Source organism: Triturus cristatus, chromosome 2_1 (assembly GCF_964204655.1).
Source record: "Triturus cristatus chromosome 2_1, aTriCri1.1, whole genome shotgun sequence".
In the NCBI taxonomy this organism is placed as follows: Eukaryota; Metazoa; Chordata; class Amphibia; order Caudata; family Salamandridae; genus Triturus; species Triturus cristatus.
The window spans coordinates 110,470,596-110,484,418 of NC_140581.1; the positions used below are offsets into that span (position 1 = coordinate 110,470,596).

Here is a 13,823-nt window from a genome sequence, read left to right on the forward strand (position 1 = left end):
GTTGTTGTTGTACAGGATTATTAATGCTTTTATGGAGCATCCTTGCTCTTGTCATTTACTTTAAGGCTACTATAGACACTTTAGAGGGACATAGTGAAAATAAAACTAATATAGGGAAGATTTCAAAAGTAGTTCCAACTAGAATATATACAAATTATTTGCATAAAGACAGGTCAATAACAGATTTTTCTAATAATGTGTTTTCAAAATTATTGTATGAATATGTAAAGACAATGGACGTACGAAACTGCTAAGTATGTATGCAGTTACCTGCATCTGTTTCCGAGGGAGTGACATATCATCACCTTCTAGCATCGTATGGTATAACATGTAGTGTAATAGCTAGTTTGTTTTATGAGACAGGGAAATTAGAATATTATTTTTCAGATGTAGATAACATTTTTGCGCAAGTGCCTTCTTATAAAAAATTGAACAAAGTAAAGCCTGCTAAGGTATTAGGTGAATTCTTTTTGGAAACTAATGAACTAACATTAGAGTATATTTTTAGAAACAATTTAACATGCAGGTTGAAGAAGGAGGAAAAGACATTCCTAGACATGGTTGAGGAAAGAAGATTGAAAATGCAAAAGAAAGCAACAGAAGGGAAAGTGGAGAAAACAATCTGGGATATAGAGAAAGAAAAACATTTGAAAGGAGAAGCTAGTCCAACTATAGCTTTAGATTGGCCTCAGAAAGGGAAATTATGCATTCGAAGGAATCAAACAGCGTATGATAATTATTTTCTAGGTAATAGTGAGTGCCATGATACATATTGAATCATGGGTGGATGGGGATTCAAAGGTGGAAGAGATCCAGTTTTTCCTGGATTATATTTTATTTGTGGGAACAGGGCATATTATCGTTTGCCAGACCATTGGTATGGCACATGTTACAAAGGGCTGGTCTTTCCGAAAATCTTTCATATGGATAGAGGAGAAGATGGTGTACATAGCTTAAGTAATCATTTAGCTAGAACCAAGAGAGAATCTTGGGCAGAAATTGTAGGTGATATTTTTCACACATTGATACCAGCAGTGGGAATAACTCTGAATGCAAACAAAATTAGAAAATTGTCAACAGCAGTGGATCGCTTGTCAACAAGCACCGCTGGAGGATTTTTATTGGTTAATACTGAAATGGTTGCCATGCGTGCTATGGTAATGCAAAATCGACTTGCCCCTGATATTTTATTGGCAAAAGAAGGTGGAGTCTGTGGAATGCTGAAAGTTCAACACTGTTGTACTTACATTCCTGACGAAAGCAAAGATCTGAAAACTTATATTAAGAATATTACTGAATTGCATGATGAACTCGCACCACTGGAGATTGAAAGTGTTTGGGATAGAATTGGAAAGAAAATAGCTGCTATTAAGAATTTCTTAGTAAAAATAGGTAGTACACTTATAGGTAAAATATTATTTCCATTAACATGTGTAATCTGCATAGTTTTAATGATAAGATTATGTTGTATGTGCTGTAGAAACAAGAAAAATAAGAAAAGAGTAAAAAGAGAAAGATAAGAAACAAGATAGAGATTTGGAAGAGATAACATTAGAAGAATGGAAGGAGAGTATTTATAAAACTGCAAAAAGAGAAGAAATGGGTGAAACTGAATTATGATTAAGAGCAAGAAAACATTTTAAAGATTCCGTAAAGACAGAACAAAATTTTGGGTGGTGTGGTGATAAAATCACCAAAGGGGGGATTGCTGGAGCGGGTTATGCAAAATTTTGTATACCCACCCCATTTTGTATGTCGTTTTATTAATTCGATTAATTAATTAATTATAATTGTACTAATGGTTTGGAGTGATATGAAAATAACTAACCAACCTTATTAATGACCGAAATACACGTGGGATTTGCATCTGCATGACCTAATTAATTATGTGAATTAAAATCCGTACGCATACTAATGTTAGATAAATAGAATATTGCATGATATATGTTGCTTTAGTGATGTAATTGTGATTCGTGCTTTATTTTGTAAGTATAACCCGCAATGAGTGTTGCTTTGGCTAGATAAATACATACACATATGGGTATTAGCGAGGGAATAACATTTAATTAGTAATTTCTATGTATTAATTACGCTTTTGTGTCTCTTTGCTTAAGTTGTCCATTTTGGCCTTTCCTAAAGATGGCTGACTTTGGTGCCTAACCTGACTGCCAACGCTGAACAAGGCTTGGGTGAAGTGCGCCTGCGCTGACAAGATGCCCAGTGGCCTTCCTGCGACCCTAACTCGACTGTGCCCCTCAAGGACACTCTGGGCTGCCAGCCAGATGGCCTGAAAGAAACAATAAAAAGATACATTGAACCGGGAAAATTATGAACTACATCTAAAGAGACATTTTGCGCATGGGAACCCTGTTGAACAAATTTAAATGACCAATCAGAGACATTCTAAAATAATATTTGATACTTTTGGAATGTGATTTTTACTATAAATTATGGTAGAATAGAGAGGTGATTGGAGAGTCGTCAGATCGTGCTTTTCGATTTCCTGATGATATGCTGACGGAGAGGACGGTGACACTGCAGGACAGCTGTTAGCCTAAATCTCTGACGGACTGAATTAATGCCCAAATTCCTGATGAACTTAACCTGCTAAATTGATGGGCATAGAATTGCGAGACTACCAGATTTGACATAGAGGACGACTTTAGCCAGAATAGGTAAATATGAATGGCAACTTGATCAAATGAATGATTTGATCTGCAATATTAATATAAATTTGGATTTGAACAACTACAGAAATGAGTCGGGTTGTTTATTCATTGAAATGTGTTAATGTAAAGGTTAATTAGAGAATCAGGGTTTCACTAAAACTTCAACTAACAGATCCATCCCGGTTTTGGGAGGATAATACCAAGGGACCTCTTAAACGTGAAGGAACATTATCAACCCATCCGTCTTACAGCGATTGATGTTCTTAAAAAAGAGGTGGTATCACTCTTAAACCTAGGGAGAGAACAAGGGTGGATATGTGAGAACGAGTATAGATTCCTTCTGAACTTACATCCGATTACATCGGCCATTTACGGACTCCCAAAAATTCACAAAAGCACCTCTGATCCACCTATGAGACCTATCGTCAGTAGTGTGGGATCCATTCTGGAGCCCCTCAGCAAATATGTAGATCATTTCTTAAAACCAATCGTACAAAAACAGAGATCTTATCTCAAAGATACAGCTCATGCCATCTCCGTGTTTGAGGGTCAGAGCTTCAATAGGGTTACCCAGATTCTGGTTACCCTCGACATAGAGGCATTATACACGAATATCCCCCAGAACGACACCATAAGAGTTATTTCTAACATTTTAGATCATGAAGACCTAGAGGGAGCTAATAAGGAATTTATAATGTCATGCATTGAAAAGGTACTGAAAAATAACATCTTTGTATTTAAGGATGAGGCCTACATCCAGATCAAAGGCACCAGCATGGGGGCTGCCTGTGCTCCCAGCCTGGCATGCCTCTATGTTGGTGACTTTGAATTAAAACATATTTACAATGAGATGGCTCCGTTTTTTGAAAATGTAACCTGTTGGCACCATTACATAGACGATATCATCTTTGTCTGGAACGGTGCCAGTCAGGATTTAGAACGTTTCCTTGAATGGATTAACCTGGGAGATCCTAATCTGAGATTCACGGCTCATTACAGTCATTCGGAGGTGGCGTTTCTAGATATAAAAATCAAAAATGTGGGAAACGTCCTCAATGTAGAATTATATTCGAAACCCACTGATAAAAACACACTTCTTCTATATGGCAGTAACCATCCGCGTTCCCAAAAGGATAATATTCCCTTTGGGGAATTTTTAAGACTAAGGCGCAACTGCACAGCTCTTTCCGATTTTTATTACCATTCTGAATTCTTGAAGAAAAAATTAGCTGCAAGAGGCTACCCCAAGAAATTAATCAAACACTCCTTCAAAAGAGCGAGATTTTATAATCGCGACCATTTGTTGGAGAAAAACAAGAATAAAAATAATGACAAAGTAACAGGACGTTTAGTGTTTGTTTCTCAATTCTCCAATCTTAGCAACCGGATCAAAAACATAGTCAATAAAAATTGGAAGATTTTGAACTATGGATCAGAAACTCCACTTGAGAAGCCATTGTTCTCATTCAGACGTAACAAAACATTACGTAATGCACTGGTAAGGACATATGATAATAAACAAGAATCCCAAACCACCATGAATGGAGATAAAGCTATAGGCAATTACAAGTGTGGAACTTGTTCCATTTGCCCCCAATGCCTTGAGGCGAAAAACCTTACCCACAACAACAAAACAATTTGGGCCAGCAGCTTTAACAACTGTAGGAGCAGGAATGTGGTTTATTTTTTAATCTGTCCCTGCGGCCTAGCGTACGTGGGAGAAACCAGTAGGGAACAACGAATCCGCCTGTTGGAGCACAAATCTGCAATCAAAACTAAAAAAATCAATGCCCCCTTAACAGATCACTTTCTAGAAGCAAACCACAATTGGGATTCAATCCGGTGGTTTATTCTGGAAAAAGTGACAGTAAACAGAAGAGGGGGTGATTTGAACATCAAGAGAAAAAAGAGGGAACAATGGTTCATATGTTTTTTTAATACTGTGGAGAGAGGTCTTAATTCGAAAGAGGACTGGATGAGTATCATTGGTCCTTAAAAGAACTGGCAGACCTAGTAAACAGCATTTTCTTTCTGTATTGATCGAGTATACTATAGATTCTGCTGAGATTACGTTTGTTCTTGTGTTATCTTGAGGAAGAGATTATTATAACCCTTAATTTAACTGCAGTTGAATAGTGGCATTCGATTGGGCACAACATGTTGGGTAAATCTTGGGCATATGTAAGGAGAATTTACTAATATATCAGATACCACAAGAATAGCAAACGGCATCTTAGCAACATCTCCGAGACGATGATTGTTAGCCTTGTATTTGCATAAATCTTTCCATCCCTGTTAAATGGTGAAGTTTATTATGTAGATACACAACACAGGATGCATAATAAGATTAATATATAAGGTTTAAATTGTATCAAAACCATTATGTTGACCTGGTGATATTTAAATGCATACGAGACAGTGGTTAGTATATGTAAAACGACCAAGTGTAGATGAGATGATTGTACAGAATACTAGTATAATGATTTCATGTTATCTGGTGATATTGTAATAACATAAACGACAATGTGAAGTTATGCTAACCATGAATTGATAAGTTTGTCATAATGCATGTCATCATGATGTTTCCATTTAGGAAAATATTTCGTTCGGTTGGTCTAACATGCACCTAAATTACATCGTGAATTGTAATCAACAGTATACCATGAGTTGATCGCATAATATATATATAATACGGCGAACGCACGGAAATATATCGCCTGAAATTAGGGTGCTCAATAAACTTAGCGATAAAGTTTTCTTTTACAAAAAAAACCCGCTTGTAACATCAATATCACATGGGTTACTGACCACGTGTAAAATCCAACCAATCAGGGTCGATGTCTGTACGCACAAATAAGCAGACACCTTAGACAAGAATTAGGGAAGCGACTAGAGGAGCACTTCCGCGTACGAAGCCGACTGTTTTGAGGCCACAAGGTGAGACTGCTAGGCTAGCTAATACTCTTCGTCAGCATTTAACAAAAATCGTGAAAGTTATATCACGCGTTAGGTATGAAAATTATGCTAGTGGCGCTAATATGAGCGCATCTATCTTCTTTGTCTTAAAAATAGGTGACGAACATTAAGGGAGGAGTAGCACGGACCCCCGTCACATTGTATGAAACTGACGATTTTAAGGCCACAAGGTGAGACCGCACTGTTCGCCTAGAGTAATAGTCGTCACCACGCCTTAGATACGAGAGAAATGCTAGCGGCGCTAACATGAGCGCCTCTATTTAATTTTTTTGAAAAAATAGGTAAGGAGCATTGAGGGAGAAACGTCACGTACCCCCAGCTGCCAGTATAAGAACCAGTACCAGGAAAATCAGGAAATATATCCAGTAAGTAGATAGCTATATCGAGTGTTTTCCGAATTTAATTTGGGTTAGTGTCCGCATGCCCTTTGAATAACATGATGATGTCAATATTGTCTGTGTTGCAGCACAAAATAATTAAAACCCACAACGTTCCACTACGTGGACCTTCAAGTGAAAACTGAGTAGAAATCGGAGTATTGAAGTGAATAAATCAGATGAAGCATAACCTTATTTTTAATGGATATGAACACCTATTACAAGAGTAGATATGTACCTTAGAACATACTCCTAAATAGAGTTAACCAGAGACAATAATATGAGCCCCCGGTAAAAACTAATTATAAAGATGAGTCTAATAAAAGAACTTATTTCCTTTATGTAGGTCCCTGCACAATAGAAGAGGACCTGAAGCCTATCATCTGTCTTGATAAAGATGGAATTATAAGAATAACCATCGAAACGCGTCGACGCATCTAAAAAACGCAATTCAAGGGAGAACTGTGGTTGATTGTTAGTAGATATAACGGTGCATACATATCACCAACCATAGTCCTATATATAAGACCCGTTAGGATGCGTAATTTATGACAAAGTGTATTGTCTTCCATTATCTTCTGTTATGCGGGCTCATAACAGGTTGTGAATTATTTTAATGTGAAAATCTGTATATGTTGTTTTTTGTGTTTTTAAGTTTATGTAAATGTGCAATTGATTTTATGAATTTCACATATATTTTTTAAATAATAAATGCAATGAACATTTGATGCCTTTTTCATATCTATGAGTGTTATATTTATGAGTGTTGTACCATTGTGTCCTAGTATAGGGATAGTGTTTTCTCAAGGATAATACCAAGGGCCATATGTAGGTAGCTAAATACCGGTCGGTAATGGCCGAAATTCGGTAAACATGCCGTTACCGAACGGTATTTAGTCAAGTGAGATGTAGGAGGCCAAAAACCAGTTTTCGGTAAATATGAAGCGGTAAATACCGATTCATATTTACCGAATACAGATTTACCGAATCGGTAAATATGAAGTGGTAAATATGAAGTGGTAAATATGAAGTGGTAAATATGAAGTGGTAAAACTGAAAAAGACATGTAGGTAAATTCGGTAATTAAGAAATCCATGAAATTCGGTAATTAAGAGTCGGTAATTAACACGGATTGAAAGCAGGTGGTAAGCATCAACAGTGCATATAAGCAATCCCAAAATGCAACAGCGTGGACAACATGGCCGCTCTGTATGTCATTGCACGGCGCCTACGTCTACAGGCAGCAGGTCTGAGGATTTGGAGACGGGAGGAACGCATCTACAGACAGCGCATCACACTCTTTCAACAGACTGACGCAGAGATACATGAAAGGTACAGGCTACACCCACAAACCATCATGGACCTGATCAGGGACCTACACCCACTACTGGACCAGCCAACAAGAAGGGCGCATGCCATACCACCACATGTGCAGGTGCTCTGCAGCCTACATCTACTCGCATCTGGCAGTTACCAGGGGGTGATAGCTGCGGTGGGCGGTGTATCCCAGAGTTGCCTGTCCCGTTTCTTCAGGAAGTTCCTGGATGCCATGATGCAGAGAATGCACCACTACATCAGCTTCCCAAACACACAGGCTGAACTGCAGACAACTAAAACTGACTTTTATCACATGGCACAGTTCCCCCATGTCATTGGCTGTATTGATGGTACACACATCCCAATCTGCCCACCAGCTGCCACTGAGCACATCTACAGGAACAGAAAGTCCACCCACTCCATCAATGTGCTGGTAATCTGCGATGCAGGGAACCTCATCACTGATATTGTAGCGAAGTTTCCTGGGAGCACCCACGACTCCTACATCTTCCAGAACAGTGGGATCTACACACGACTGCTTTCTGGAGAATTTGGAGACGGATACCTGCTAGGTAAGTAACAGTGACGCCCCATGAGACTTGCAAATCATAGTGTATTGAGACATGTGACTGATGGTTCACTTTCACTCACCTAGGTGACAGTGCATATGCCGTGCGGTCATTCATCCTCACTCCCTACCTACACCCATCAACCCAGAGTGAGAGACGATATAACGTGGCACACAAATCTACACGCAACGTGGTGGAGCGCACGTTTGGACTATTAAAAAGCAGGTTCCGCTGCCTCCACAAAAGCGGAGGTGCATGCCAGTACACACCCATCATCTGTTGCAAGATCATTGCCACTTGTGCAATGCTGCACAACCTTGCCACAAAGAGAGGTACAGAGGTGGAACTAACAGATTTTGAGGACAATGATGATGATTCAGGTCAGTCAGAGGACAACGCTGCTGGAGTGCCAACAGCAACAGATGGGAGAGAGAGACGGGCAGAGATCACATGCAACTATTTCTGAGTAAGTAAGGGGACACAGCCAGTTGTTGTATGTCATGACGTAGTTTAATAATGCGGCACTACGCCACGAAACCAAGATTATGCCATTCTGGCAACATTGCGTATTGACAAGTTTGAAGTCCAGGGTTATGTCACCCAATTGTCTTTTGCTCCGCGGTGCAGCATCAATGTTTGCGGCCACGCGCTACAGTGTGGGTTGGCACGGATTCAGCCTCCTCACTGGTGCCAGCCCCATGCCGCCTGCTGCTCCTGTGTGTTTCTGGGACCGGGGGTGTTATGCTGCTCCTGCTGCTGGTGTCGATGCTTTCAGCAGCATCCCCTGCACCACTTGTGGCCGCCTGACTGGTCAATAACACCTCCAGGGCACTGGTGACCTGCACCATCCCCCTAGTAATGTCGCTGCTGCAGTGTGTCAGGCCCTCCTGCATGTTCACTGAGCGCCGGCAGAGTAGTGAAGTTGCAGTTGCCAGGCGGTTGAGTGCCCTGGTGTGCCTGTCTCCCCTCTGCCGTTCCCGGCGCCTTGCAGCTCTATCTGCGTCTAACTTGCTGCACAACAGCTTCATGGACTGTGACACGTCCCGCAGGCCCGCTGCCAAGTCAGTAATCCCCGCCGCCATTGCGCTGATGTTCCTGTCCATGTTTTTGAATGTGGTTCTCAGTCCCGCACATGCCGCTGAACTGACATGACTGCCTTTGTCTGTAGGCGCTGCTGCTTGAGCATGTTGCCCTCGAGTCCCGCAAAGACCCCATGGCTGTCACCGTCTGCTGGTGGACTCTGGACCCGCGACCTGCGGCGCCGTCTTGCACCCGTGTGTGCTCCCTGTGAGGTGGAGGGCACAGTGGCATAGCTCCCATCCTGGGGCATTGTGTTTGGCTCCGGGCCCCTGCTGTCGTCGGATGAGGTCTCTAACGCTGCCAACCTGCCAGCAGCACGCCTCCTCGGCATCACAATTGCAAGTGGTGATGTGGGCGGTGACTCATTCATGAGTGGTGATGCGGGCTGTGGTGGTGGTGATGCAGGCTGTGGTGGTGGTGATGCAGGCTGTGGTGGTGGTGATTCTGGCTGTGCAGTACTCGTGCTGGCCAGAGCTGACCTGTCTTGCCGGTGTGCCCTCTCTCCTGTACCATGTGCAGTCCTGCGCGATGTTACATCTGTGGACAGAAATGCAACATCAGCTCAGTGTACCTGAAGGGCTACATTGCAAGCATCACAATAAATTCATGTAACACTCTCACATTGTCCTCTGCCTGCTTTTGGCTAATGTGTGTACCATGCATTGTTGTCCTGTGCTATTCACTTCATGGTTGGGGGTTCCCTGACTACATCTCCCATAATGCATTGCCTGTCTGCACTAACACATGGACTGGAGTGGGATACTCATTTCACAATGGGGGATGTGGGATAGGGGTAGGAGGGGCTACATTGCTGTGCATTCGTCTTACCTTGTTGGGTGGCGGCTCTGGCAGAGCTGTCGGCATCTCCATGCCCCACGACGCTCTCGTGCTCTATTGTGGCCTCCACCAGCTCCTCCAGTTCGGTGAGGGCAGGTGCCCTGTTGATTCCACCTCCAGTCTGGCTGGCCTCCTTCTGGATTTCCCCCATCTTCCTCTTTGTCACAATCCTCAGGTCGTACCAGCGCTTTTTGAGTACCTCAATGTCCCTGTGGGTCACTCCCACAGCATTGACCTGCGCCTGGATACCCAGCCATATAGTGCGCTTCTCAGACTCCGGCACTTGCAGGGACTGCCTCCCAAACAGCTTCTGGTGCTGCTTCACCACCTCCTCCACTAGCACCTGGAGTTCCTTGGGGCTGAATCTAATCTTCCTCCTCCTTTCCCCTCCATCTCTCTGTGTCCTCTGGCTGGACATGATGATTTTGAGCTGCACAAACAGGCACTGGCTCCCTGCCTCTCCTCTGCACTCCAAGCCTCTCCAGAGTCTGTTGATTGTGTGCACCTGCCTGGGTGTGGCCACTTCCTGGTTGGGTGGGGTGTGGTTGCACAGGATTGGCTGTTTCATCCAGTCATGTGATTTTCTTTTCCCGAATCGGTAAATACCACCTCGGTATTTACCGATTCGGTATATACCACCGCGGTATTTACCGATTCGGTAAATTCCGATTCTTGAATACCGAATGTTACCGATTCGGTAAATATTACCGAATTATTACCTACATATAACTTACCGATTCTTAAATACCGATTCGGTACGGTTCGGTTTTTAAGAATCGCTAAATTTTATTTACCTACATGAGGCCCCAAATGTGGAGTCTAGGGCCTAATGAGTATTAGAAGGGTTTGTAGGTGTGTTGCTCATTAGTGTAAAGTGGTATCTTCCTCCCTCATTATTCAGCGCTTAGGAGGATAATCGCCTCTCGCACGGACTAATGGTAAGTGTATGTTGGTGTTATGGGCCCCACCAGCGAATGTATGGATAGTGTGTGTGTGTGGGATCTTTTAGTCCGTGGCAGTAGGGAGGGATTTTGCACTCTGCGCTGGATCATCCTCATGCTGTTACCTTTCCCATGGGAAACAGAGTAGTGTTAGGGGACTCTCTTAAGCTGGGAGGGACTGTTGACACCGCCTCAGTAAAGGTTACTTTCTTTTGCTGTCCACTCAGTCAGATCCAGTTTTGAGCCCTGCCAGGTAAGCTGAAAGTAAAGAGTTTATTCATACCGAAAACAAGGGTCAAGACAAACAGCTGGAATGCAACCCCTATCGAGTCCAAATAGCAATGGTGTACATCTACAAAATGTAACATACCCCTTTCTCCAATTCTTACCTGAGGGTCTGATCCTTCGACCCTCACCTGCCTTACACCTAGAACAGGATATTGTTCGTCCCATTTTAGAGCTTTCTTGCTGTGGCCCAGATGACTTAGATGTGCACTGGTTAGTGCAGGTTCAGGACCAGGTCTAACTGTCAAATACAGAGGAATTATGGGGCTCATTATGATGTTGGTGGGACTGACACCGATGGCACGTTGGTGTCGGTCTCACCAACATCTGAAGCAGCAGTCGGACCACCGCCTTACAATGCGGTTGGTCCGGCCGCATGTGTAAGGAACTGACCGAGCAGATCCGACAGGCTCAATGAACCCGTTGGGCCAGCGGTCAGAATGTAATCCTTAAAATGAGGGCGGCGCCTGCTCAGGCCCTGCCGTAGGGATTACAATGGCCCTTTCAATGGCGGTTGACCGCCATTGAAAGGCTGTCGGAAATGGACTTTGGGGCCCCTTTCCCTCCGCAGCCTCTGTTATGAGGCCGGGGGGCACCACAGGTGCCCCCACAAACATCCATGCCGCATGTGGCAGGCACCGTAGGGTGCCTGTCACAGAGTGTAGGGATGTTTAAAAATATGCCTTTTGGCATTGGGGCTTGTGTGGGGGCCCTTTTCCAGGCCGCACAACAACTCTCAGTGCCAAAAGGCATGTTTCCAACTTCTTCCACGGCAGTCGGATCCCAATTAGGGGATCGGGACTACCGACTATCTGTTGGACAGTCCCTTTACCGCAATGATGCCGGTCAGATGCTCATCCGACCGGCATCGTAATTAGGGCCTATGTGACAGGATCATGCTTGTTACTTCAGTGCGTGTGCTTTGCGGACCAAAACCTTCAATGTCAATCTTCATGTTCCTCTCCTCTTTGAGGCACCGAGTAGATCCACTGAGGGAACTATTTGCTTATTGGGTTCAATGACAGCGGGATTCAATGGCACATATGTCAGTTTCTCCTAATGTGTTTCCACCTCACTATTATTTTGATATCATCATAATATCTGCTGTAAATTGTAAGAGATCTACCTTCCTGAGTCTTTTCCCTGAGATGCAATATATTATACTCCCTTGATAAAGTGTTCAATTAAACACTTTTATTTCTTATTTAACAAGCATATTCATTTTATATGGGGTTTCCTTGGGTGTCTGATTACTGCTAGCTACATCCTAATTTTGTAAGACTGGGCGAGGAAGAAGAACAAGGTAATTTGGAGTGTGAGAGCTCATGTCATCACAGGTATTCAGACAGAATATTGGAAATAAAATATTGTCTTACAAAAATATCAAGTCTTACATATCGTAATATTGAAATATCGTGTGCAAGAATATCAATTTTAGGTAAGTAATATCAATGCTTAAAATATTGAAGTCATTAATATAGTTTGTAGAAATATTAAAGGCATAATATAGTGTACTAAAATATAGGGCCTAGTGACGATGTAGGCCAGAAAGCCTCGGACCGCTCGTCGGGGGCTTTGTGACCTACATGGTAGGTAAACTGGGGAGCCCGTCGGCTAGTCGGAAAGGACAAATAATCCCTTTAGCAAGGCATTTCCGCCTTCGGGATTATGATGGCACTTTCCAACTGCTGTTCCATGTAGGCCATTCCGACATGGAACTGCTTTAGGAAAGTGTCTTTGGGGTCCCCTAGAAGGGCCCCCTTCTCCCATGGTCCTCCTGTTGAGGCCCTGGGGGGACCTATAGTGACCCCCTTCACATCCCTGCACCGTCATGGTGCATGCCACACGGTGCAGGGATGTGTAAAGACTCCCATTTCTCAATGGTAGCTTGTGCTGTGGGTGGTTTCTTTCCACATCACAAGCTCCTATCGAGAAATGGGAGTTTGCGGCTGCACCATGTGTGGTTGCATCGTGATAAGGTGCGCAGAATCGCCGACCTATGGTTCTTACACAGAGACAGTGTCGGGCAGATGAAAGTCTGCCTGACACCCTAATAGGCCCCTTAGTTGTTAATAATATTGTTTTTCGAATATTTTATTGTATTTTAGCATGCATTTTAATTGTATATGTTTTAAAGTGTATGCATAAATATTGTCAATGTTTATTTAAATATTGTTATTTAATTGTTTGTAGTTTGGAAATGTAATTGTATAATTTATTTTTAATTTTTAGTACAGTAGCAGGTTGTGCGATTTATAGGGGTACAGGGTGGTAAGTAATTTAATTATAATTAATTAATTTTTTTTATTTTTAAATAATTTTTTTAGTTGATTGATTATTAGTTAAGTCAATTGGTATAATTTTTTAAATTACATTTTAGGTGTGAGTTGTGTTTATTGTTTTTGTGTGTTGTTTTTGTATGTGTAAAGGCTGTGCAGGAAATTAAATAAGCTAAGAAATAAAGATTATTTATAGAAATGATAAATAATTATGTTAAATATTTCAATACATTTTTGTTAAATTTTATATTAGGTATGTATTGTTGAATTTGTAGGAGTAGAGGGTGGGAAGTTATTTAAATATTATGAATTAATTATTAATAATAATTGTTTACTTCAGATTTCATTATGAAAATTACGGTAATAACAGTTTGTCCGTTTATATAATTAGTGTGGGTTGTTTTAATTTTTATTACTAAATGGTGGGGTGATAATTAACTGTTATTATTTAAGAAATAAATAATTATTTTGAATATGTTAACTAAAATTTAAA

General features: G+C 41.9%; 1 long non-coding RNA gene across 1 annotated transcript; it reads left to right on the forward strand.

Moving 5' to 3' along the window:
* The first annotated feature begins 5,534 nt into the window (after positions 1 to 5,534).
* LOC146863837 (uncharacterized) lies at positions 5,535 to 6,748 on the forward strand. The gene is made up of 4 exons (XR_014976571.1): positions 5,535 to 5,606; positions 5,742 to 5,815; positions 5,927 to 6,010; positions 6,369 to 6,748. It is a non-coding gene; the product is annotated as an uncharacterized LOC146863837 (long non-coding RNA).
* Positions 6,749 to 13,823: the final 7,075 nt, after the last annotated feature.